Source organism: Acomys minous (genome assembly GCF_964271855.1).
Source record: "Acomys minous genome assembly, chromosome: 3".
Classification (NCBI taxonomy): Eukaryota; Metazoa; Chordata; class Mammalia; order Rodentia; family Muridae; genus Acomys; species Acomys minous.
The window spans coordinates 14,061,744-14,089,514 of NC_140485.1; the positions used below are offsets into that span (position 1 = coordinate 14,061,744).

The 27,771-nt window shown below is 41.4% G+C and overlaps 1 protein-coding gene across 2 annotated transcripts in view; it reads right to left on the reverse strand.

Annotated features, from left to right (window-relative positions):
• The window catches only part of PLCB1 (phospholipase C beta 1), a 679,674-nt gene that overhangs the window by 280,935 nt on the left and 370,968 nt on the right, over positions 1-27,771 (reverse strand). The gene's annotated exons all lie outside the window — the stretch shown is intronic.

The window sequence follows — 27,771 nt, forward strand, 5'->3', positions numbered from 1 at the left end:
AAGTAAATGCCAACAAGTGAGCCTCAAGGAAAAGAAGTGGTCTGAAAACAAATCAGACTAATATTCTATCATCTGTCTATCATGATTGGGAACTGAGATTTACATTTATTAATTTCTGCTGACCCAGTATGTATTTCTATGAAAATCAATGGCTATAAGAAACTTCCTCAGGTTGGTGTGTGAATCTCATTCTTACTGATTTACTAAAGTTGTGATACATGGTAGGCTTAAAGCGGAAACTGGATCATTCATACAAGTTATAATGGAAGGGCTGATAAACTGATTTCTCTGGAGGGATCCAGGATGCAATGGAGTTCTTTTCTAATCACCTTGAGTGGTAACGGACAAAGAGGATGCATACAATATATAAAAGGGTTGGAATTATTTCATAAAACTTTCTGTCTTCAGAAAGGTTATCCTTCATATAAATAACTTTGGTGGGTTCTTTATTGTAGCCTCTTACTGTTTTTGCAACAAACCACCCAGATTCTCGGTGTTTCCCTCTTCTCTGGTAGAGGTTATCTTTTATTTTATTTTTATGGATCAACCGTTTTTGTTCATTCACTCACTGCACTTTAGCAGACCAAGATCCATTCAGCTCTATAATTTTCACACACTGACACACCAGTGTAACTCCTCTGTAGAGAGGAATCAAACAGAAGGGGCCGTCTCACGAGCGCATGATGAAAGCTAGCTCACTCAACAAACATGACAAATATAGCACATGATAAACACTGGGTTTGTGTTTGTGACGCGTGCACATTTGCCTGGTCCTTACCCTGGAGCTATTAGTCAGTAAAGACAGAATGAGCGCATTTTATTTTTAAAACTTGCAAAAGCTAACAAAGGTGAGGATTATGACTTGGTCAGTACTTTTAGATGAGAGATGGAGGAAGTCCCTGGGCACCAAGGGGGGTCAAGTTTATTGGCTTCTGGGGCAGATTGTAAAGACATGCTGACAAGCATGGAGGTTCTGGGGCCCACATGCCCAGGCAGGTTTATAGTGAGAATTTGGTACATACATGGGGCAAATGGCTCTACAAACAACCACACACCGGAAGCAGTCATAAGTGCTGGCATCTCAACGGTGAAAACAAAACCAAACAAGGAAGATGGAGTGAAAAAAAAAAACATAAAGAGCCATCGATAATCTAATAATTAGCCAAAAGAAATCACATGGGCTGCGACCATGCATTTACCTTCAGCCTTTTATGCTTACTATTCTTTGTTTGCAAATGTCAGCTGCCATAAGACTGCTGTGGTACGAGGCACATGATTCAAAAGTAAGACATGTATCTTAGGGGAATGTTAAAGGCTTTCTTTCTTTCTTCCTTTGCCAACTAATATTGCTCAAGTTAAAAAGTCATTGAAGACAGTGTGAACTGAACTGATGACTCAGCATGATTGATTATATTCAAGACTCTTACAAAGTGTGTGTTTTTAGATCTATAAGTAATAGGCAATTTGATTAGTTATTTTATTAATATTATTTATCATCAAAATTTCTTGTTTTTTCATCTCCAGCTCCTCTGCTAGGGTTCTTGTCTTTCATCTTTCCCACAACTTGGGAACAAAGAATTATGATCAATTCTCCAATTTCCTTCTTGTCTGTAATGCACGCTGTTCTTTTTTTTTTTTTTTTTTTTTTTTAATACATTTTTATTAATTTATACATATTACATCTCAGTTGTTAGCCCATCCCATGTATCCTCCCATCCCTCCCTTCCTCCCACTTCCCCCCCCTACTCCCCTCCCCTATGTCTGTGTCTGAGGGGGATCTCCTCCCCCTGAATATGCTCATACGGTATCAAGTCTCTCCTTGGTGACCTATTATCTTTCCTCTGAGTGCCACCAGGCATCTCCATCCAAGGGACATGATCAAATATGGGGCACCAGAGTTTGTGTGAGAGTTAGATCTTCTTCTCCACTCAACAGTGGAGAATGTCCATCGGCTAGTCCGGGTAGGGGTTCAAGGTTTTTACTGCCTATTTTTTCCTTGGCTGTTGCCACAGTTTGCGGAGGACCCCAGGGCCCAGACTCGCCTGTAGTTTTCCAGGACCCACTGGATCCTTCCATTTCCTCTTTCTCCCAGGCTTCTCACACCTAAAGTTTCAATAGGATGTCCTCCCCTCTTACCCATTATTCTGGTAGGTACAGTTTTTCATGGGGACGTACACCTTGGGCTAGTGTCTCGATATAAGTGAGTATATACCATTTAGCTCTTTTTGCTTCTGTGTGAACTCACTCATTATGACAATTTCTAGTTCAATCCATTTGTCCACAAATTTTGGAAATTCCTTGTTTTTAATAGCTGAGTAGTATTCCATAGTGTAAATGTACCACAGTTTCTTTATCCATTCTTCTGTTGAGGGACACGTAGGTTGTTTCCAAGTTCTGGCTATTATGAATAAGGCAGCTATGAACATGGTTGAGCATATGTCCCTGTTGATGCACGCTGTTCTTATATCATGTGTAAGCTGCTCTCACGGTCATACAACACCTTTAAAAACTCATGGAAATTGAGGTGATGTATAGATTACTGTATAACGATCACTAAATTGTAGGCTAAAATAAAAGTGAAAGCAAAAATGGCATAGAACACAATCCTGTATCTTATTTTAATTTAGAGAAAAAGAGAAAAGGCAAATTAATACTTTAGAACACACCATTAGAAGAAGTGACAGTAAGTGGCCTGCATTAGGGCGGCAATGATAGGTACCAAATTATAATCCTCTTTAGATAAACATATATAAATTTCCAAATTCCTTAAATGAGATTGCATTTTATAGCAATTACATGTGAAGGCCTACATATGTGACTTATTTATAAGACAAACTATATATGTGTGCACTTAAGTAAAAACTGGAAATAATATATTTAGATTATTTTCTAGACATTTAGCTGTGATATGGGGGGGGGGGGGCGGGCGTGCGTGGATGTGTGCCTGTGTGTTGCCTTCGAACCTTCTGCTAAAATGAAAAGACGGATTCTTAACTTGCATGTAGCAGTAGGCATGGCAGCCAGGCAGCATGCTTTGCTTCTCTTTGTTGTCATGCTCACTGCTCTCTATTTTGTTCATTACAGAGTGAAGGCGTCTCATCAATAACAAGGACGGGCTCTTCACAGTGTTAATAGCAGGGCCCAGTCCCTGAACCCTCCAGAGCATCTCTTTATGAAAATATGAAAACTAGCTAAGTGCTTCTGGAGGGAAGGCTACCCAACTGAACATTAGGCAGATGTGCTCATGTTTGTTTGAAAATTACTTTCCATTATTAATTTGGCCAACTGAGAGGTCATTTGCAAAATTGAAGAAGAAATCATAAGTTTTAAAGTGCTTATTGCACTCAATTTAAACACGTGTGACTGTGTATCAATGAATTTGCCATCAGTTTTAGGGGCCATGCTGTTGTTGTATCTTACAGCCTATGGAAATGATGATTTTAGTGAGATGCAGATATTGGAAGGCCAGATGCTCTGTTCCTGAAGCACAAGTTTTTGTTCCCTTTTTTTGTAAAGTCTTTTTTTTCAATTTAATTAATTTTTGTTTCTGATCAAGTCATCCATTAGTCTCGCGGTGTCTCTGAGCTTACTCAAGATGTGAAAAAAAGAGACAGAACACACAGCAGTGACTGCTATCCGTGGAGGGGCATGGACATCAACTCCCACATGAAGTAAAATCAAGAAGCCCTCAGGTTGGAGTTTCATCTCAGTATCAGTCCAGCCTTGCCACACAGAGGACTCTCATCAAGGAGAAGCGGTCGGTGACACTCTCGAGTTTCTGTGAGGCCAGACCAGGTGTTTTCCTGCATAAAGTGAATTGAACCTGACCATTAAAGGGGATTGATCTCCAAACAACCATGGAGAGAGGTTTCTGCTTATTCTGAATCTAACTCAAGGGACTGCCATCACTCCAATTGCTCAGTCCATGACTGAGCCAAGAAAGTAGACATGGGAGTCACATGGACTCTTTGTATACACACATACTCTGTATGCACTGAGAAAAGCTGTTGATTCTTGGTAATGTCAGCCTAGTTCCATTTTGAAAGGCTGCACTCCAGCATTACAAGAGCTATTTCCTTCCTCTCTGTCCAAACATCTAACCCATTTTACTAATGTTCTTGAAACACATATTGGTACCTAATTTCCCCACTGAATCTGTATATCCTTGAGTTTGTCATCTAATATTACCATGGCTCCATATCCAGGTAACGTAACCAATGAATTGCAAGAGATGGATATCTCCAAAGGGTGTGTGAGAGGTCCCTGTTTGGGTTAGCATCATATACAAGTTCTGAAGAAGCTTAGATTTAGCCACTACTGTGCCCTCTGCCCTTTGCTACCCTCATGACCATGCTCTATTTTATGGTCATCTCTCTATCTTGGTCATTGTCTTGTATTTGACTTCTAACTCCCAGTCTTTGGATCTTTCTGTGGTCAGCATCTGCTTCATGCCCCTCCTGCTGGAAGTGCCACAGAGCTGATGTATCCAGCAGACAGTCCTTAGCCAAGCCACTAGAGAATGTGGTTGGATAAATAGCCTAGCTCTTGTTCACTTCAGACAGAGACACTGACCATGCCTCTCAGTTTCCAGAGGCACTGGCTCTGGATGCCCACAAAATAAGTGCCTCAACAATATAGTCTTTGTTTTTTCTACATTCCTTTCTTGTCCTGTTTTCTTCCCACCCCTGTTGTTACCCTGTTAACTCCAAAAAAGAAACTATTCTCACTCAAGTCAACAACTTGAGACCAACATATGAACATTCTGAACAAAAATAACTCCCACTACTGATTCCTGATAGAAGAAAAAAAAAAAGATTAAGAATCATACACCCACCATAGCTGTTTTTTTGTTTCTGATCAATTTAGGAATTCTATGTTCTTAGGATGTTGTAATCTTAATCTTCTGATCTTGATATTTTCTTCTTTGTTGTAGAAACTGATTACTGGAACCTTCTGAGATCTGATTATAAGCATCAGACATGAATCAGACTTTTAAACAGAACCTTAGAGGAAACTCTAAGAGATTTGCATTCATCTTATACTCTTCTATTGTCCATGGGACAAATCCATTAGCCACTCACTGAAGAAATGTAAATGTTCAATTATCCTGAAGTAATAGGTTTTAAGAGGCATGGGATTCCAGCTTTTTGTTTTGTTCTCACTGGATACTAGCCTGAAAGCCATGAAAGGAACTACTACTGTAATTACCCACCCAAACTCAGGAGCCCTGGTCTGAGAAAGACAGTAAATAAGATGGGAAAGGATTTTATGCCTTTGAAAGCTTGGAGTAAATTTTGATGAGCCTAGATCAAAGTGAGTCATGCTATTTGGAACCTGGGATTTTTTCAAAGGGGTCAGAGGGATGGTGTGGGTAAAAACCCCACCCAACACACACACACACACACACACACACACACACACACACACACACACACGTAATCCCAATTGTTCTCCCTACTGATGAAAGAGAAAGGAACACTAGGGAAGCCACACATAGAAATGTGTGAACAAAAGCTTCTGAACCAGACTCTCACTTGCCACAGAGATGATCTAGTGCCACATTCATTGCTGTCCATCTTTGACAGTACACTCCTCTACAAATCCTGAGGATCAGCAATGGCTCTTTTTAAAAATGTTTCGCTTGTTGTACCTTTCCTTACTATTAAAAAGAATGCCCACACCTCTTGTTTTCAGATACTGCCTTCATGGAAGACATCAATGACCTCCACAGGGCCAAATTCACTTCTCTCCCCTCTCTTCCCTCTCTCCCTCACTCCTTCCTTTCTTTCTCCCTCTTTTCCGCCATTCCTTTCTTTTTTCCAACCCTGAGTGTTGAACCTAGGGCTTGGCATGTGCTAGGTGAGTTCTCACTCAGAGTTACTTCCCCATCCAACCCCTTCTGTTCCCACCATGCTTAATTGCTCAGCCACATCCTATTTTATTTTATTTTTCATTGTCTTAAATGTGTGTGATCTCAAGGATGATCTATCTCAATTCTCCAGACCTCAATATCTACTTTTTATATATTTTCATGTGAATGTCCTGGCTAGCTTCATGAGAGGGAACATTTTCAAATGCCTAAGGAATCACACCAGGATGAAGGTCCTAGAGACACTGTCCTAAAATTCCTAATACTCTGATATTTGAACTAGTATTTCACTTCTTAAGTCTGATGCCCATAAGATGGCACAGGGGCAGGACATGTCCATGATTTCGCCATGCCCAAAGTTCATGTGCAGATTCATGGATGAGCAGTCCTTGAGAGATGTAGGTGAGAGAGAGAGAGAGAGAGAGAGAGAGAGAGAGAGAGAGAAAGAGAGAGAGAGAGAGAGAGAAAGAAGAAGAAGAAAGAGAAGGAGAAGGAGAAGGAGAAGGAGAAGGAGAAGAAGAAGAAGAAGAAGAAGAAGAAGAAGAAGAAGAAGAAGAAGAAGAAGAAGAATAATTAGAAGAAGAAGAAAAGAGAGGGAATCTTGAGGCTGAGGGGTGAGCTTTCCATTTGGACCAGAGTCTGATTTAAAAGCAGAAAGAAGGCATCTGCCATCAATCACTAATAAGCCTGATCTTACTTGCTCCATTCTGTATATTAACCAATTGCTGTGCCAAAGGGTGACAGGGGACTGGCAGGACCAGGACACTGATAGTTCCATTGCCTGTCATTCCCTCCTAACTCATCTGAGCCACCTCCTTGGGTCTTCATGCACTTCCTTTACTGCCTGTGTTTCTGTACTTGGGTGTCAGCTCCGCATAGCATGTAGCAATGTATCTGAAAGAGATTCTTTCTATACAGGTCCTCAGTAAATACCTGCCAACTGAATAAATACATGGAAAAAAAATATGAATGAGGTTGGCAGGTGTGATGGCTAATCTTGATTGTCAGCTCGACTGCATCTGGAATTATCTAAAACCCAAACATACCGGGGCACACCTGTAATGGAAAATTTTTTTCTTGACTGGATCATTTGAGAGAGGAAGACCCACTCTAATTCTGGAGCAGACCTTCTGGTGGCCGCCCACATAGCAGGACATGGGATAAGGAAGTTTTGCTTTTCTCCTGCTTATCCTCACTCTTGCGGGGGCAAGTTCATCTATTCTGCCGCCATGGCATTCCTTCACTGGTGTTAGAACTAGAACCTATTTACTGAGGATTCTCACATAGACTGAGGACCGAAGAGACTTGCAGCCTCTTGGGCTGAACAGCTACCAGATTCTTGGCCTTTCCATCTGGTGACAGCCACAGCTGAGCTAGGGGGACCACAGGCTGTAAACCATTCTGACAACAGTCACTCCATCAGTTCTGTTCCTCTAGATGTTTGGTACATTTCCTCTCTGGATGGGGCATATATGCCTTTATATATACACGTGTGTACACCCACCCCTGTCGGGGGAGATACATATATATCAGACTTTTCTATCTACTCACATTGCTTCCATACCCAGTTCTGTGTCTCCGCCCCTCATAACCGGCACAGTTAGAAGGAAATTGGCTTAGCACTCTGGCAAAGGATTGTTGATTGGTTTATTGTCAGTCTTATCCCTCAGCTGCAGATTTTAGCTCAGTAATGAACAGGTAGCCTAGATGAGTGGTGAAAGGAAACCCTTGGGAATCCTGTTGCATGGTTGAGACGGAAGTGTTCATACTGAGCCTTGGTGTCATCAAGAATGCTTGGGGTTCTGCTGGCATAAAATTGACAATAGAAGAAAGGCAGAGAGGCAGGGACTGCCATAGTAAAAAGAAAACTACGATAGACTGACAGTCCTGACTCCATCCCCAACACATGGTGGGGTTAGAGGTGTGTAGCGAGCCACCACACCAGATCATCTGGTACAGGACATTGTACTGTATTGCCTGTCTTCTTTTCACTCTCCTGCCTCCTGTTCCCACACTGGTGCTTATTAAAAATCATCTTTAAGAAAAACTCTTCATGCCTCAAGAATTTTGCCAGGGTCTCTAAGAAATCCATGCTAAGATACCCATCAAATGATAGTTACTGCCAGCTGACGCCACAAGTTAGGTTCCTAAAACCATTTAATGAACATTTGGAACATCTTCCCTACTCTTTTTAAAAAATTTCAAAAAAGGTAACTTGATTAACTTTAGAAAACACATACACACACACTTTCAAGAAAACACTTTCAGGATAACAAGTGGAAATAACTAATGCTTCATGGTTTTTGAGCAAAAAGGAGTGTTTATTCATTATAAATGGACCTCTAGAACTTTGTTTTGTTCACTGCATCCCCAACTCTGTAGGGTTCTTAGAAATTCTGAAAAGTACAAAATTCACTCTCCTAAGGCTTTAATCATCTCGCTTCAAAGAAATATTTAAATAGAAGCAGCATATGTAGTAATGACTGGTTTCTTTCATTAACTTCCTCCTTAAGAAAAGCCTGCATTGTTAACTGTTGTTTTTCCCATGCTCCCCTCTTCCTTAGTTCAAATAGAACCTTGGCTACAAAATTCCACAGGTAAAATACAAAGACTAATAAGAAACTTTCACACATTAAAGTTTTCCTGAAACCTTAGTATACTCTTCCCAGTCTATATATGGCAGGGGTATGTGATGGACAAGGCAGCTTACTTTACAGTAGTCAGAGAGCATTGGGAGGTGCCTGAAGAGGCTGGGGTCTGATGCCCTTCCAAGAGTGTGCTCACAATAACCCATCCTTTCATTATGCCCCATCTCCCAAAGGTGTTACCACTTTGAATAGGACCACCACTTTGGAAACATTCTGGTAGCACGTAAGCCTTCGGGGGGTGGGGGGTGGGGGGTGGGGAAACACTTCAGGCCCAAATTACTGCCAAATAGCCTCCTATTTTAAAAATTAATAATGTAATATTAAATAGTGTTCAAAGAAAGCTTGTTGCTGAGACAATGTCATAGCTATGCACGCACATGCAGAGTGCTGCACCTCAGAACTTCTGCCTTCTTCACACTTCCAATTTCTGTGTGATCTGAAAACTGAACTGATCATAAATTCCCTTTAAAGTATAAATTTACTTCAAAGACAAGGCTTTGGTTGCTAAGTCACAGCTTCTAAACAGTGTCTCCAAATTTTAACAACTTCAAGTAGACATTTTAACACTGGCTGTTTTTAAGCAGAACGGGAACACAGCACGTACTATAATGATTATTATTAACCTATTTGAATGTGCAGTACCATGGTGAAGTTTCTAAAGTACGCCAGCAAAAGTTACTTTTAAAGGCATCGTGTGACATTCAATAAAACATCTGCAATTTGAAAGGAAGAAGTTTTTCATAACAATTTAGATCCTCTGTAGACACAGTGCTGTTAAGGAGGAACTCTAAATTTGGAACATTCTGTCCTCAAGTGGGGAGAATGAAGCATGGCTCTGAGGGTCTTAATAATTTAGGCTGAAGATCGGCAATAACAGGAGAGGAGTTGAAGATGGAAGAGGAGGGAGTGGAAATGAGTTGCCATTTCTGCACGAGTTCGTTTTTGTTTTTATATCTGATGCCTTCCCAAACTGTCATACTTGTCCCCAGATTTAGTCCGACTTCCCTGGAGTTCTAGGTTGGTGTATTACTTGGGCTTCTCCAGATAAACAGAACCAACAGAACGAATGCCTATATACACAAGAGATGTATAAAAAAAATACATGAAAGAATGTCTTAACCTGGCTTAAGCAGAAACCACCCAAGAATGGCTATCTCAGAACAGAGAGGTCAACCAGCAGCCAGTCAGTCCATGAGGCTGGCCTTCTCAGAGTCCTGACCTGACAAAGAAAGCCTGGAGGGCTCCTGGAGAGCCAGGGGTCCTCAGTCCATGCTGGAAGGCCAGAAAAGCTAGTTCTAATATCAGCGAAGGGATCACCAGCACCACCAGGGGAAATGAACTCGGCATTGAGAGAGATGAGGGGGAGGAGAATATCTGGGCTGCTATCTGAAGGTGTTGTACACATCAGGGTGGGTCTCCCCATATCAATTAAGTCAACCAAGAGAGTTGCTCACAGACACACCCACAGGCTAACCTGATATAGACAGCTCCTCAAGTTACAGTCCCTGTTCAAAGGCTTAAAAGTGGCAGCAAGTACCCTCACAGTCAGCAACCCAGAAACTAAGCCATTGCCTTGGGAATTCTGAGCACTTTAGCTGACCTGAAGTGCCAATATTTCTCCAGTTTTATGAGCCTAGTCCTCAAGTCAGTATCATACAATGGCCCAAAATGCCAGGAGCGTCTACATGGGAAAAAGCTCAATATGGTTTGGTCCAAATCAGGGTCAAAGTTGCGCTGGGATCTTTTCTCTAGCCATGGAAATTCTGAACAGACTGGCTATTCCAGATGCATTCAGGGAAGCCCAGTTACAAACAGCATTAGCAAAGGCAGAGTGTGTGGAGGCCGATGCTGCAGAATCACCGCAAACGTTCTGTTTTGTTGGTGGTGCACAATGGGACTGTACAGCTTAAGCCATCCGAGGTGCATTGTCTTCTCAGGAGAGCTATAGGCAGGTAGCTGAGGTCCAGAAAATGGGATATAGTCTTTGCCACCTATAGGTCATATAGAGAAGTGACCCTGTATAGCAAAATATATTTGTGCCATATGACCGGGGACACTGCTAAGAAACTTGTTAGTGTCTACTCATGGAAGTCAGTGCTATGATTACCAGCTTAGCCAAGCAGAGCTGAAATGTGCTCCACTGACAATCACCTGCTACAAAGGTACCCATGGGAAGGTTATATTTATTTGGCAACATTCAAATAATGATCACCATAACATAGTCATGTGCTCTCTGAAAGTGGCTTCCATATTCCTGAGGTTGCAAAGCATCATCTCCCAGCTCCATGCAAAGGTGTAGGGGTGTCTGCTTTTCATTAGGAACAACTGCAGAGGGAGGTGTGCACTCCCTTCACAGGCTGAAGATAATCTGGGTGGACACCTCAGCCAGCCATGTGCTCACTTGGGACACAAAGTAGGCTTTTTTTTTTTTTTTTTTGAGACAGGGTTTCTCTATGTAGCCTTGACTGGCCTCAAACTCAGAGGTCTACCTGTCTCTGCCTCCCAAGTGCTGGGATTACAGGCGTGTATCACTGCACATGGCTCAAAGTAGGCATTCTTGATGTTTAAAGACTGTGCTCACCCACTCAGAAGCGACACATATTATCTCCAGGAAGCCATCCTGAGCAAAGAGTGATAGCATGGAAGGCAGCTCAAATGCTCTGAAATCACAAATAGCTGGGGGCATAAAAAATCTATTTAGGAAAGTTGGAAATGCCAGTTTTAAAATATTTATGTTATCCTTTAAGTAGACAACTTGTAGCAAACAAATAGTGAGGTAAAACATTGAACTGTTGATTTTGTTTTTTATTTTAAGATGTTATTTTTAATGAGTGTGTATGTATGTGTGTATGTGTGTGTATGTGTGTGTATGTGTGTGTGTCTGTGTGTGTGCTTATGAAGGCCAGAAGAAGATGTTGGAATCGCCTAAGACTATAGTTACAGGTGGTTGTGAGCCACCCAGTATAGGTGACAGAAGTTGAACTTGGATTATCTAGAAGAACAACAAACTCGCATAACCACTAAGACACCTATCCAGTCCAATGATTGATTTTTTAATACATGGATATTAACTATACTCCTAGACCCTGAGATTTTTCCCTAGCACAGACACTTTTAAGTTGCCAGTTTCATAAACCTATGTATTTTGAGTCTCCTAGGTTTATACCCCATGAGCACCAAGAAGGACCAGTTTCATGTTGCTGTTGTAGGTGAAGACATGGGAACCCACAAGACTATTCAGTGATACCTTTTTCATAGGTTAAGGGCAGGAAATCTAAGCTTCTCTGGCTTAAAACTTGCTGTGGTAATAGGAATGGTAAATCACACAAATGGCACCCATGCTAGTAATCTGAAAGTAGAAATACCTTAGAAATGAGTTCAATGAGGCAGTACTAATGGCAAGATTTTAGTCCATGCAAATTCATGCTGTCAGATGACTCAAAATCCCAGCTGACTACTGAATTGGAATTATGCTTATTTCAAATCCACCCATGCCCAGAGGTGTAGGGCAAACCTCTTTTGTTGAAGACAACATGTGCTTCAGACACAGGGCCCAGAGGTCCTTGAGCTGGAGCTGAGATGAATCCTCCACCCGGAAGGTTAGCTTTCATGATACCCAAAGATGCCATGCCAGCCTCTAAAAGAGGGAAGCAACCAGTGATCCTGCCCAGCTGCAACACTTGTGAACCACACCAATGCCAAGTACGGCACGAGAACCTGTGTCTGTCTTGGTGGTAACCAGCAATTCTCTAATTGGCCTTAAGGCCCATTCAGCTAGAGGGAAACCATGTCTGGTTACTGGGAACCTAGCCAACTGCCCAGGGCTGTTGAAGTCATGGTTCTAGGGAAGACCCTGCAGTTGTCACTTCACTAAACCAGCATAACCCCTAACTACATTCTAAATCTTTGTCCCTAGCCCCTCAGATAAGTGTAGTTTTCATCCCTCATCAACTTTGCTTTGCAACAGATGGAGGCCATTACAGAAAACTACAACCAATCAACATGCAGACTTGTGGAGCCCAGGCCCAACAGGTACATCTACAACAACTCCCGCATCTGAGACTCAGGAAACATTGACCAAGAAGGGACAGAAAAATTGCAGGAGCGAGAGGATCAGGGATTTTGATGTCCTCTAGGAATGTCAGAAGCTACAGCCACTAAAGCCTCACCGACATGACTGCTTAAACATGAGAGTCATAAAGAAAACACCAACACACTTGCTAATGTGGACTAGGAAAGCCCCGAAAGCTGCAGCCGAACACAAAGAGCTACAGGCTACTGAGGAAAGTTGAGAGCAGAAAAATTGGTCTTCCCCTGGGAAGCAGCATACCAATTGGCTCCCCAAAAGGAAATGGTCAGCTCTGAAAATATACATATAAATATCATTATACAAACTGAGCAGGGTGTACTTATATATTTAGGAACGCACACAGACACACACACACACACACACACACTCATGTTATTAAATACACAGTAACAATTAATTTTTTTAAAAAAAGAGCATTAACTTGAAATAAAGCAAGGAGGGGCATGTGGGAGAGTTTGGAGGGAGGAAAAGGAAGGGGAGAAATGATATAATTATGTTTTAAGTTTGAAAAATAAAATAATTCTTAAAAATGATTCAGTTACAAAAAGGAAATAATGTTAAGTCCATTAAAATGCTGTGTAGGGTAAAGAATGTCCATTATTCTGGTAGACAGAGTATTCTGGTAGGCTAGGATCATATGAATATTAGCCATTAGCATGCAGCCGGGGCAAGTGAATTGCTTTGCCCAGTTACTACTTACAAGGTGATAAGGGACACTTAACCCACTGCTTTCCAGAACAGTGCTCTCACTTAGAGCACGTCCTTCCCTTTCCCAGAGTTCCGCATCACACCCCCGCTTCTCTTCCCTACAGGTGTCTTGCTGCTTAAAGGTGAAGAAGCCAGCTCCCAGAAGCACAGTGGCAGTTAAGGATCATGGGCCAGCTTCCCGGACTCTCGGGGCTTAAACTGCATTCTGACGCGAGCCTACTAGAACTCTGGAGAGGAAAAGATGTTTGCTCAAGATACGAGGAGGATGCACGGGAGCAGATCTTCAAGGCTGTTTCTTGTTCAAGAAGCTCTTCCTTTGTGCAGAAGAAGGCCACAGATGAACCTGGCAAGGACCCTCCACTGCCTTCTAGCATCCTTCACTCAAGATCTGCTGAGAAGAAAAAGGCAAGCATCCTTAACCAGACTTTGTTCCATGTCACGCCTGGGAAGGCTTCTTGCATCAGAGATGTGCATGGCTCCGCAGGTAAAGGCACTTTCTGCCAAGCCTAACTGATCACTTGATTTATGTCTCCAGGACTCATGGACCGCAAAGAAAAAACTGACTCCTGTAATTTGTCCTCTTACCTCCACAAGCAAACCATGGCATGCTTGCCTTCTCCCCGTAAGTAAATAGTTCAATCAAAATTATCAACTTGAGCTGGCTGTATAAATGCTGGGATAGAGAAGAAGTCTCATTTCATATGAGGTACTTGTAGTAGGTATTCTAAATTTTATAGGAAAGACCACTATTTTTAATACAACCTTTAATATGTATGTATGTATGTGTGTGTGTGTTTGTATGTATGTGTTCGTGCCTGTATATGTGTATTTGCCTATGTGTATGGGCACCACATTCATGCAGTGCCCATACAGGCCAGAAAGAGGGTTTGGTATCCCCTGGAACTGGTTTATGCACAGTTATGAGATGTCAAATAGGTGCTGAGAAACAAAACTCTGTAAGAGTGGCCAATACTTTTAATTGATCAGTTCAATAGCACCACAGTTTGCTTTTGTTTGGTTGTTTTAAGACAAGGTCCCTCTGTGCAGGCATGGCTGACCTGGAAGTCACAGAGACCTGCCTGCCTCAGCCTCTCCAGTGCTAGAATCAAGGGTATGTATCACCATCCCTGGCAAAGCCCACTATTAACTGTAGGTTAAATACCTTTAAAGTCAATTACACTGACGGTCTTTCAGTCTATGAGTTTAGAGAGTAAAGCAGATTTAGCCTATAAACTGCACTTTCTAATTGTTTCTGGTAATAAAATTTAATCCTCCTGAAAATTGGGCATCTTAGCACATTTCCAAACACTAGGAGGAAAGGTAATGAGGAAAGTAGAATGGTCTAAACCCCTTTTATTTAGATGTGACCTCAACAGCTCCTTCGATGTGATTCTTAAAATGTTGCTTGCACTTACAACAAAATGTGTTTCAGGACGCCACTGCTGAGGGCTTGGTGGTTACTGCAGGGAACAAGGGAGCATTTTCATCACCTTACTTCTTTAGAGGTGTAGATCACAGAAGATGTCCCCATTGTTTGGTGTCATACCCACTCCAGTTACAAATGCACCTACAAAAACTGTAATTGTATTCGAAGTTAAAGACACCAGGCTTCAGGACGGGAAATGCCAATGTAACTTCATTTCTTTAGGCTCGGGAATGTATCCAATAACTGAGGCTGACCACAGAGGCATCGGGAAGCAACAAGTAACTGAACAACGGCTGGAGGCCCCAGTGACTCCAGAGCTTCTACAACAGGACATACGTGACCACCCATACAGGGAAGACACAAGGCCACTGCGAATTAGCGCGGACCAATATCCCCACCTGTGAGGGCTGATGGCTGCCCTCTGCTTCACTGCAAATGGCATCTCCTATATAAATCTTACAAAATTGCCTGCTCTCAGTGTACATCTCCAGAAAAATCACATATCGCTACACTGTTCTTACAGGATCTTCACCCATTTCTGGAATTCTCCACCATCTCCCTACTTTAACTTACGAACAACTCTTACTTCCATTGAAGTTTTCTGATGGGATGCTACCTACAATCTTAAGCGGGGCGTCTTCTTGTAGAAACCCACACACATTCATTGAACATGTTCCTAGTTTCTCTCTGGAATAAGCTTCTTCTGGTTCTTTAGTTTTCTCTTGTCTCTGAAGTCTATCTGATGGCGACAGGATCCTCAGAATAATGATTAGAGGTCTTGAGCTGGTCTCTGACTCCGTGGCTTCCCCATCCTTTTACCATTAGTGATATAACCACAAGTGATAACAAAATGCATAGGAAGCTCCACATCAAAATTATGTGAGTAGGTAAACCCTGCGTGCAGGTGCCTTCAACATCCTCTCTGAATCAGGTCAGAGAACTTGTTAGCTTCAGGTCAGGTCTCCTGGGCATTTCCTCACCTCCTGGCACCGTAATGGTCATGCTTCTATTTCCCTTCATGGCTATGGTCTGGACCCAGATCCTAACGTGTGCTAGGCAAGTGCTCTACCAGTGAGCCACACAACCATGCTTACCTTGTCCATGCTCTGATGTGGTATCATTATCCCTGAGCTAGTTTAATTTGACTGGTCTTGAAGCCATCATTTCTTCCAATTTCTTTCACCCTTTGTCCATGGTTTCCCTAACCTGTGTCAGAGTTTCTAATACTCCTCCTCCCATAGGATGAGTTGTATTTTTCTTATTTCAATTCATGCCTTATTTCAGTACTGTTGAAAGTGGGACCCCTGGAACATTATGTGGTAATTGTAGAGTCCATGACTTGGGTTTGTGCTTTCTGCCTACTTTTGGTTGGAGTTATTTGTTTTGTAATTTATCTAAACATTTTTTTTAGTACTTACATATTGTAAATTTTCCATTGTAAGAGCACAGTTGAAAATTGTACATTGAAAATTACAATGTTATAGTTTCCAGGCATCAACACCACCTATTTATCGAAATTACTAATTTCAAACTCAAATTCTGCACGCATTAAACAATAATAACATCTCTTCTCCAACTGGTACCTCGTAACTGCCACTCTTTTGATATCTATGGATGTGCTTACTCTACATATTTCATATAACTGGAATTATACAGGTTTCTACTCCTTTTGTCTGGCTAAATTTATTCAATAATATTAAATAAAATATTCAAAGTCTAACCATTTTCTACCATATGTCCAATTTTCTTTACTTTCTAAAGGCTAGATAATTAGATAATATTCCCCTTGGTGTATCTACTACATTCTGCTCATATATGCATCCATATACATAAGTTTTGGTTGCTTCTACCTTCTGACTATTGTGAATAATGCTTTATGAAAAGGGAGGTGAAAACAGGTCTCGGTCCCTGCTTTCAATTGTTTGGGAGTATATTCTCAGAAGTAGACTTGCTGAATTAAAATTTGAAAATTAAAATTAATATCTGGAAAAATACAATTTTCCATGGCAGCTATACCATTTCACATCCCTGCCAGGAAGGAAGGAAGATTCTCATCTTTTCACATTATAAGTAAGTCTTGCCACTTCCAGCTATTTTTAGTATTATTTTTCTTTTATTTTTGGAAAGACAGGATTGCAACTCAGGTAGGAACCCAGAGGCCCATGGGGGGACACTATGTACTTACTGGCTTGCTCAGCCTGCCTTTTTTTTTTTTTAACTTTTATTGAATGTCTATGATTTACACGTCATGCACCAAAATCCCTCTCCTCCACCCAGTAAAATAAAACAAACAGACAAACAAAAAAAATCTTGTCACAGACGTTGTAGTGTATCATACAGTATTGCCTTTGTCCACATATGTTTATATGTGTCACGGGCCTGGTTGGAGGCCTACACTATTGTTACCGGATCCTCACTGGGGCTGCTGTCGGATATCTCATTGTTGCCGTGTGTCAAGGAGATTCTTAATCTTTGAATCTGCCGGTCTGGCCCGTTCATGTGTTCCAGCAGGTCATACATGGGCCCACTCCCTTGTCCTTAGGGCAGGGCCACTAGTATTATTTTTCAATGACAGCCATTCTGGTCTAAGTGCTGTGTTATTTCATCCTGGCTTTGACTGACATTTTCTCCAAGGTCACCAATACCCTATACCTTTTCCCATGCTTGTTGTTGATGCAAATCTTCACTAGAGCAATGTATTTACATCTTCATTCATTCTTGTCTGCTATGTTTTCAACGTTATTGCTTATGTTGTGTGCACCTGAAGCTGCTGTTCAGTTAGTAGATTGGCTAGTAACTTAACATAAACTTCCCTAATTGTATGCATACACACACACACACACACACACACACACACACACACACACACACACACATACACACACACACACACACACCTTTGCCTGCACTTTAGATTGTCCTGTGTTGGACCTTTTGTTGTTGCTTAGCACAGCTATCTAAAATTCTATCTGAGCTTTCATTTCCTAATGTTATGTCACTGTGAGTTAAGATGGAAGGAAGAGCTTAGAGCTTTTAAGTATCAGTCCTACCTGGGACATCTGCATAATTGTAGATTCCTCATTACATGGGAGTGTGTCTTCAGAGCCATTATCCCTAAAGCAATCCTCCTCCGCTAAGCTTCTTCTCTCAGGATTTATGCTTGCCTATTATTTCTACCAACTGTCATCTTTTGTTCTAGGTGGCTTGTAAATTTAACTCTCCAAGTTTTTCAGGAATATTTTATATCACAGCTGGTCTTGCCTCAGAGACTTCTAAATTGGGAAGAGGGGAGCCAAAAAACTTCTGTTAGTCCTTCTAGAAAGCCCAAACACTGCTATCAGCATAATTCCTTGGTGATAAATCCTGCTGTGTCAGGACAATAGGCCTAAGTGCCCTCACAAGGGATGCACCTTCCATGTTTAAGAGTGCTGCCATACTGAGGAGCTATGTGGCCAGGCTAAGTGAAAATGTCACTGTGATAAATTTGTCAGCTGATCTGGAGTCAGAGAGGCTAAGGACAGTTGTGAGATATACCTTTGATGTGTCTCCAAGCGTCTTTCTAGAGAGAATCAACTGAGGAAAAGACCTGTTCTGAATGTAGGTAATGCCATACCTCATTCTGGGGTTCCAGTCTGAACAGAAAAAGGAAAGCGAGACTAGGTGACAGCATTGAGCAGAGAGTTCTGCCTCTGAGCCATCAACGTTCATGGGCATCAGCAGAAGCTGGTGCCGCTGCCATAGCTTCCTGGTCGGATGAACAGCATCCCCTGAACAGTGTGCCCAAGCAACCCTGCTGGCTGGGTGTTTGTTCAAAGCAATAGGAGAAATAGTGAACACAGTCACAAAGCTCTCCCACCACATTAAGATGACCTTTTCTTGACTTAACATGTGCTTGAGTACTTAACCCTTTGTATTTTCGGCAGAGGTTTGACAGAACCTCACAGGCGCAGAGATTTTGTTGTTGTTTGGTTTACCAGTGCTTTTGCAGAGGAATAGGCCTTTGGAGCTTCTTCCTCCATCATTTTTGCTAAGTTGATCACCAACAGGGTCATGAGTGTCAATAGTTCATCGTCTGAGCTTTGAAGTGAAAAGGGCAGTTTCTAGTACTATCTAGTCATACCCTCTCTCCTTGCCTGACTTTCACCCACTGATTTCAAATAATCTAGGCTCAGGAACATCACACCAAACTCCAGAGCAAGGTCACTGAGGTAGTCTGCATGAAAATAGCCTCCACTGATTCATGTTTGAATACTCAGTCTCCAACTGGTGGAACTGTTTGGGAGGGATTAGGAGGTGTGGCCTTATTAGAGGAGGTATGCTACTGGGGTAGGCGGCAAGGCTTCTCTCAGTCTCCTGCTTGCAGCTCAAGATGTGAGCTCTCAGGCGTCCCTTTGCTCTGCCATCATGCACTCCAAACGTTCAAAACTCATAAGCTCAATTAAACACTTTCTTTCCTAAGTTGCCTTTGTAACTAATGTAGCCATCTAGATCAACTCCCAGATCAAAGCTCTTCTTATAAGCTCATGGACAAAGGCTATCTGTACTAACACCTAACATGAAGCTATCCATGAAAACTGTAATGTTTCACATCATTTAATGTGGAAAGAGGCCTGGGTTGTTATGGTTTCAGCATCGTGTCTCTAAAGAGATGTTTTCTATAAATCTCTTGTTTGTCTCCAATGCCTGATAAGTGTTTCATACAAATGCAACAAACACAAAGCAAGTGAGACATGAAGTTTGACGATAAGATGTTGCCTCTGTGTGTGTCGGGGAGAAAATGCCATGTGCTCTTATCATAAATGTTACAGCAATGACTCAGGTGTCAGGGCTTTATCAAAAGCATCTGAAAATGTTTGAGTTGGAGAATAGACTATAATTTCCATTTCTGCCCCAAATAATCAGTCTCTGACAAGCTAGAAATTCTTATCAGTAAAGATTGAGCCAATTTTCTCTATTTCATAAAAGCACATTATTTTCACAAAGAAACTTTTAAATAATGTGAGGCCTGATTGAAATTGCTTGAAAGAAACACTGAGTCACAGAATTTTTCTTTTTTTAATGAAAAGAAGTCTAATAAATGATTGAGTGTGTCTGTTGGTGTGCTGGGCAAACTACCTCTCAGAAAGCCATTGGATAATAATTACAGCATGTAGGTTAGTCTCAGGATTGGAAAATCTCTTTCAAGTTAATGCATTTCAGCCTTAGTGGCCTCAGCTTTCCTTACGGGTACTGAGGCTCATTGTCCACATCTTTATTTCTTCTTGCTCTCTGATCTCTTTGCCTTTCTCAAACGCTAACAAATTGGCTTGTATTAAGCACAAGAGTTAAAGACACAGGTAAACAGAAACATGGGATATTCCATGTGGTGAAACACAGTTTAGAAAACTACTTGTCAATCCAACAGCAGACAATATAAGATGACAAAAAATTTGCCAATGCCTCTTCAGGTGTTTCGGACAAAGTGGGGTAAGTTTTGTGTAATCAGTGGTGCTAGGGATGAAATCCAACCATGTGTATGCTGAATGGCTGCTTGACACCTGACCCAATCCAGAGCCTCAATCCTGGAGAATGTGTTTAAAGGCTTGACACTTGAAGGTAAGGACTTTAAGTCCCCAGAGCACTTCATACAATAAGAACGTGAACAGCTCACTGCCTTTATATGGATAAGATCTTATCAAATTTGAGTTTCACTTCTGAACTAATAGAGACAGTAGGAACTCAGCAACAGCTATTGTTCACAGTAACAGTACTTCACTGTGTGTAACCAACATAGAAACAATGGAAATGTTTTGCGGGGGCTTCAACTTGAGCTGAGGGCCTTAGTGCATGCTAGATAGATGCCTTGTTGCAGACTACATCCCCAACCCAAGGTAATACAAATATTAAGTATATTCTTCCTTGCAATTATGCAATTAGATGTGACCACATGTTCAGCTCCCAGACTATGATGTGTGCATTTAATCTGTCCAGAGAGATGCCTCTGTACTCTTTTCCCATCAACCCCTTGCGGGGAACAGTCAACAGCCAAACGGTTTCCAACCATAGCATATTTTTGCCTTTACTTGGGCTTAAGGTAAGTGGGATAATAGATTATAATATCCTTTGTCTCTCTTTCTTTAAACGGATGGCTTTTAATCTGTGAGTTATGGCCTCCTTTGAGGTCAAACAACCCTTTCACGGGGTTCACCTATGACCATTGAAAACCAGGTATTCACATTATGATTCATAACCATAGCAAAATTACAGTTGTGAAGTAACAACAAGAATAATTTTATGGTTGGGGGGTCAGTACAACGTGAGGAACTGTATTAAAGTGTCACATCATTAGGAATGTTGAGGACCATTGCTTTAAACATTAGGATATTAACTATCAGCAACTCATTCCTACATGCAGCTGAGTAGAATTCTACTATCTGAATATTCCATAATTTGCTGGTTACTTTACCAGTGTGTAGAAATTTCAGTTGTTTCCAATTTGGGGTTAATATGAAAAAAGTGTAATGGATAAGTCATTAAATGGACCTATTTTGTCTCTTTTACGTAATAAACTAGGAGTGGAATTGCTCAGACATAGGGTAGGCAGTAAGTATACATTTAACTTTACTAGATATTGCCACATACTGTGCCCAGTGACACAGGCCTGTCATCTCTGCTCCCCAAGAGGCTGAGGCAAGAGAATCAAGAGCTCAGGTCCTGTCTAAGCTGAGCTCAAAAACAATTTCAGACTTTGTGGAAGTAAAAAGGACTGGGAATGGAGTTCAGTGAGGAGTGTTTGCCTCAAACATCTGAGCATCTCAGTTCAATCCACCGTACCATGGTATCTTAGTTACTGTGCTATTTCTGTGAAAGAGACACTATGCCCAAGGCAGCTTATAGATAGGAATAAAAACATGTATTGATCTCAGTTTCAGAGGGTTAGTCTACAACCATAATGGCAGACAGGGTGGAGGCAGGCAGGCATGACACTGAGCAGCAGCTAAAAGCTTACATCATCCTGATCTGCAGGCAGCAGGAAGAAACAGGAAGACTGGGCCTTGTGTGGGCTTATGAAACCTCCGAGCCCACTCCCAGTGGTACACCTCCTCCAACAAGGTACATCTCCCCCTACAAGGCCACCCTCCTATTTCCCCTACTCCCAATTTGCACCAACTAAGAACAAACATTCAAATATATGGCTCTTGGGGGACATTTTCATTCAAACCATCACATTCTACTCTCTGGCTGTCATCAGCCACTTTCACTCAAAGCACCCCTACACAGGAAAAGGAGAGAAGGCACCACTACCAGAGAGCTTTCCAAGCAGGTGCACCTTTTTGCATCACCACCATGTCAGAGTTTCCCATGATGTAAAATGTTGTCAATTGTTGGTATTGCTAACATTTTAACTGGGTTAAGTTTTAGGACTTGGAAAGAGAATGCTGTGGCGAACTGTGTCTTGGAGGTCACAGACACCTTTTTCATGGCCCCTGATAGGAATGCTGCTTTGGATTCATTTTCTTGAATCTTTCTTGACTCCATAGTGGATTCTCTTCCCATACCTCAAATACTGTCAGTAGTCATGTCAGTAAGAACAAAGAGTTAAAATAAAATAAAATAAAACCTTTTACGATGTGTATGGGTAGAAATATCTGAATCACGAGAAAAGTAATTCTCTTAGGAATCTGTTCTTAGAAGATAAAGGGCCTTCAAGAGCTGAGGAGTTAACAGATCTTAAAGCCAAGTTTTTGTGTACCAAATGCGTGTGGCATCGTAGGAAATGATTGCATCCTGTACTTGGAGCTGTGCTGATATCACTTATCACACTAAAGTTTCAATAGCCTATCTGAACAGGGGAACCTTTATCTAAAGCCTGCATTACAGCAGTAGAAACCAAAACGCAACTGTGAAATTGCCTTTTCCACACTTGCAAGAGTGTGTCTTTTGAACACTGTGAGGATTTTGTCCTGAGAAAGTATAAAACTCATGCAGATTATGAAGTCACCATGACCGACAACTGATTTGCCTGTGGAACTCAGTTTGCAGTTTGTAACAAACTGTAGCTGATAGGAATTCAACCCACTTCTTTATGGAGCTATGAGTGTGGAGTATATGGTTTTCAGTCACTGTCGGATGTATCAAGGACATATCCCAGCAACAGACATCATTTCGACGTGTGGTCTATGTGCACCTCCCAAGCTTATTCTGAGCTCCCAATAATTCCTAGGGGTTATTAATATGTAGTACCTATAAAATCAGCCATGAAGCTTACAGTCAAAGACTGACTCAAGAGGATGTAAGTTGAAGGTGAGCTGGAGCACAGTGATTAAAGGAAGCTGTGTTAACTCAGCTATGCACTATTGTAAAATGGTAATTTAGCAATACAGAAATTCATGAGTGATTTGTGGGAAAATGTAGTCACTAATATTTTATGAAATTCCATTCAATTCAACTATTTCCATTAATAACTGGAAAGAGCGATGGTGACAATGGACATTTAACTTCTAATTTTAATGGATGCCATGTCCTAGTGTCTGCTCTCTGTCTCTTTGACTTTTCATGCCTTTTTTTAACAAAATCTGAATTGCTAAATGGATAGGTATATCTTCTAAACCGGGAGAGAGGGAGGGAGGGAGGAATAAAGGGAGGGGGAAGGGACGGAGAGACAGAGTTGAAGTAAAGGAAACGGGTAGGGATAAGCAGTGGTCAGGAAGGCTGTTTCTTTGAATTATGACATGCATTATGAAGCAAGAGACAAGAATCAAGATGGAAGAGAAGCAGATTTGATGGATGGTTCATGTTTCATCCAGAGAAAGTCAGGAGAAGTAAATGGGCTTGGGACACACACGTCTTTGAGAGACATGATAAAGATTTTGGTGTTTTAATAAAAGTAATGAAAGCTATAGTAGAGATCAAACCTGGGGTTCACTTGACAAGCAAGCTAATTAGGAAGCCACATTCAATATAGGGTAGAGAAAAGAAATGGGTATTGGTGAGGTTACCAGAAAATGTCCCGGGGGAAGACAAAAATGGATGGATGAGTTCAGGAAGAAAATTAGGAAGAATAAATCCATAAATAATATTTCAGGACATGCACAGGATTAGGTATGGGCAGTGTGGAAGAGGGAGATGTAAAGTGTGACTGGCTTACATAGCATGGAGACAGAGGTGACCCACACAGGACAAGAAGGACATTCTATCTACTATAATGCACTTGGCATGAGTCCCCGTGCAGGACTAATTTCTGCAGTCTCAACCTGAGGTATTATGAGGAGTCAAATCATGCTCCAGATGTGTGATAGACAATTAGATCATTGCTTTGACGATACCTACATCTGAAAGTGCCATAGTTGCTTGTTTTAAAAATGATGCCAGAGTAGGCTGTAGGGCTTCAGTGAGCATAAGAGCAGACCACAAGAAGACAGAATGAGCACAAAAAATAAATTGCTTGGTGCTCAGTAGCCCAAAGAAGCAATGAGCTGGCTTTATTACAAGTTTAGGAAATGAAAAAGCTCTGTGAAGTGACAGTCTACCACTCTGGGTTCCTCCAAGAAGTAGCCAAATTATTATTCTGGAAATGTATGTGTTTGTTTAATCAGTGGGCCATTTGAACCAGTTACTACTCATTAAAGCCAACTAGAGAGTGAAATTATAAATGTTCAGGTAGACATAGGAAAAATATGCTATCTGGAGACAGCAGAGTAGAGACAGGGCTGGCCATGGCTAGGGACAATATTCTCAAGAGCATGACTGAGTTCAAATTAAGAGCTCATCTGTTATGACAAAAGAAAACGCAGAAATGGATAGGAGGTACCCCCTTAGAAAGGTTCATGGTACTAATAATTTCTGACAAACACATAACTTATATAAAAAGTAGCTAAGAACATATGAATGGTGATTTTAGCCTTAAATCTAAGGCTATATGCTAAATATACTTGTATGGTCTTCTGTTTGTTTGTTTCTCCTTCGCACAGAGAATACTTGTAGTTGTCAATTTTTCCCGGATAGTAACAGTGATGGGTTGGGTTTCTTTAATGGATAACCTCAATTGTCAGATACTCTGATTGAGAATCTTCCTAGGAGATTAATAAGCATATCACTGTGTGTGTCTTTGAAGGGGTGTGCATAGAGATGAAAGCATGAACTCTGACCTAAGGAAGACCTGAGGAATTCATAACATGATGCAGAGTTGGGAGGTGGAGAAAGGTGGACTGTAGCATCTACTTGGAAGAAGTAGGCAGTCGGAAAATGCCCTTGGGCTTATGTCATTTGCTGGTCCTTTCCCATCTTGTTATTCTCTCTCATGCTTGTATGCCATGGTATAAGCTGCCATGGCTGCCATGACCTCCTCAGCATGGATGGGACTTTTAGAAACTGTAAGTAAAATAAAACTTTAATTCTTGATATTTCTGACAGATATTTTTTTGTCAGGATGACCAAAACAAAATGTAGAACCATAGTTGTGTTCTTAGAAATACAAGAAAATTCTGAGCAGTGTGTTTTCTAAAAGGAGCTAATTGGTGCCTGAACTGGATAGATGATTTCAACGTGACACAAGCTAGAGTCATCTGAGATCATGTCCCCCTCAGACTGGCCTGTATGCAAATTTATAAGAGTACTTTGTCAATTAATGATTGAGGTAGGGGGCCCTAGCTCAGAACACTGAGGGCAATGCCACCATTAGACAGGTGGTCTTGGGTCACTCAAAACAGCAGGCTGAACCAACACAGTAACCAGTGTTGGCCTCCACGGCTTCGGTTTCAGTTCCTGCCTTGAGTCCCTGCCCTGACTCCCCTCAGTGATGGAGTGTGACCTGAGAGTCATAAGATGAACTAAAGTCCTGTCTCCCCAAGTTGCTTTTGTTCAGTATTTTATCACAGCAAGAAAAAAGTAAGTAATATAGTATCTACTAGAAAAGACTGTGGGAAAATTGTATCAATAAATACTCTGTAGACTTTTCAAGGCTATGCAGACACATGACATAACTTTGATAGTACTCTATACAATGTTAAAGAGGCAGCACACACATATGTGTAAAAATATGCATATACACATAAATATCATGAGCATATACATGAAAAAAAAGTCCTGGATGCATGAGTATAAATCTATATACTGGATCTATTTTGAGACTTATACATTTAATGCACACACTCAGACAATTTTGTCTCCCTTCATTGCCTTTTATTGAGAAGATGGCTCTCAAGGGGATTTTATTAGACTGGAAGTGCTGAGCCTGTCCCAGAAACACTTTAGCACTTGGGATAAATAAAAATTGGCAGAAATACCAGCAATTGTGCTTGTCTTGGTGTTGCTGTGATGTCACAACATCTAATAACCAGGGCTTTCTCAACTCCTTAGCTGGCTGCTATGGATGTTACTCAGAGAAGGTGATGTTAATAGTCCTCACAGGTACACCGTGACTTCTGATTTTCAAAGCACGTTCCTGGCTTTTAATTTATCCTTGACCCTTCCCCTGCAATATGGATGCGTGGGTTGCTAGTAGGAAGAGGAGGACAATGAATTGTCGGGTCGTGAAGCAGTGCACAGAAGCAGCGGCAGGGGTAGGATGTGTTATGAGCTTAAGTTGCAGGTAGTTTCATTTCGCCAGAGTCTAAATTCCCCACTCTCATTCTGCCAACGCCCAGACTGCTGGTGAGGCTGGATAACCCATGCATATCCCCAGTTATATGACTTGGAAAAAGGGTTCATTTTAATAATTTCTTCTTGACACACTTGTTCTCCCAAATGCCCTAAGCTTTGAATAGATTGTGCTGTATTTCTCAGAGTGGCCTGGACCACCTGCATTGCAGTACTCTTTGGTTTTCCACCCCATCAGTAGCTGCAACTACTGGTAAAACCTGTGGCACAATTAAGTTTTTCTTCTACATAAATTGAGTTCCTAATGTTTTCCTTCCTTGCGGGTAATTTGCATATTCTAGAATGAATCCATTGCGGACCACAGTGAAGTGCAATTTCCACCTAAAGTCTTTTGTGCTCTGTAGCCTGAGTGTTTTCAAACCGCTCGCCTTGTTCCACATATACCCAACATTTAGAGCCATGCTCCGTATGTGGTTTGAATGCCACTCAGATCTCCCTTCCCACTCTGAGTGAGAATGCACATGCTTCAGATGGCCTCAGAGCCCTGGCACTCTATACTAACTATCATAGACCCAGCTCCTCTGATACACATTCACACATTCTCTCTTCCTCCCTCTCCCTCCTCCCTCTTCCTCTCCCTTGCCTTCCTTACATACTTTTTGAAGTTCTGGGGATCTGAACGTACTAATTTCCCTTTAAATATTCATTTTCTGTACATGTTCTAACATGTGTAGACACTGCTGCGGGATGTTGTTTAAAAGGTTATTTTAATTTAATAGTTCTAGGTTAAGGCCTAAGATTCTGCATTCTCAACTAACTCCTAGAATATATCAGTGTGTTTTGATTGGTAAATGACTCTTGGATTTATGTACAAGAACAGAGCTTTGATCTGTTTTTCTGTTTGTTTGCTTGCTTGCTTGTTTGGCCACTGTGCTCTCAGTGCTTGGATCATGTCTGCTACACAGTAGTTGTTCAATTAACACTCAAGGATAAATGAATGGATGCATTTAATTTAAATAGAGGAAGCACAACATGGCTTGCAAGATAATTTTTGTTTTCGGTCACGGACTTTGCAGAGACAACCTGGGAAAGCCATTGAGCTCCTCTAAGCTTGAGTCTCCTGGCTTGCACCAAGAGTTCTAAAAATTACCTCTAAGGGCCATTGTGATTTACTGTACATCATACAGTCAATTCACCAGAATCGGGAAAATTAGTGTTTCCCAACCAGTTGAAAAGCAAAGCAAAGGCAAGTGTACAAACACCACTAAGCCTCTCCTCTTTTTCCTAAAAGCTACTCCCTTATTTTCTTTCCTGTTCTCAGTGAACTCTGACTAAGAGCCACTGGCATGTATTTTCAGAACAGTTGGATGCTGAAAGTTAAAAGGTGGAGAAAGCTCCTAGGCCATATTTGAAGTCGCATAGGATCATCATGTCCCCAGAAGAGACAGTGAGA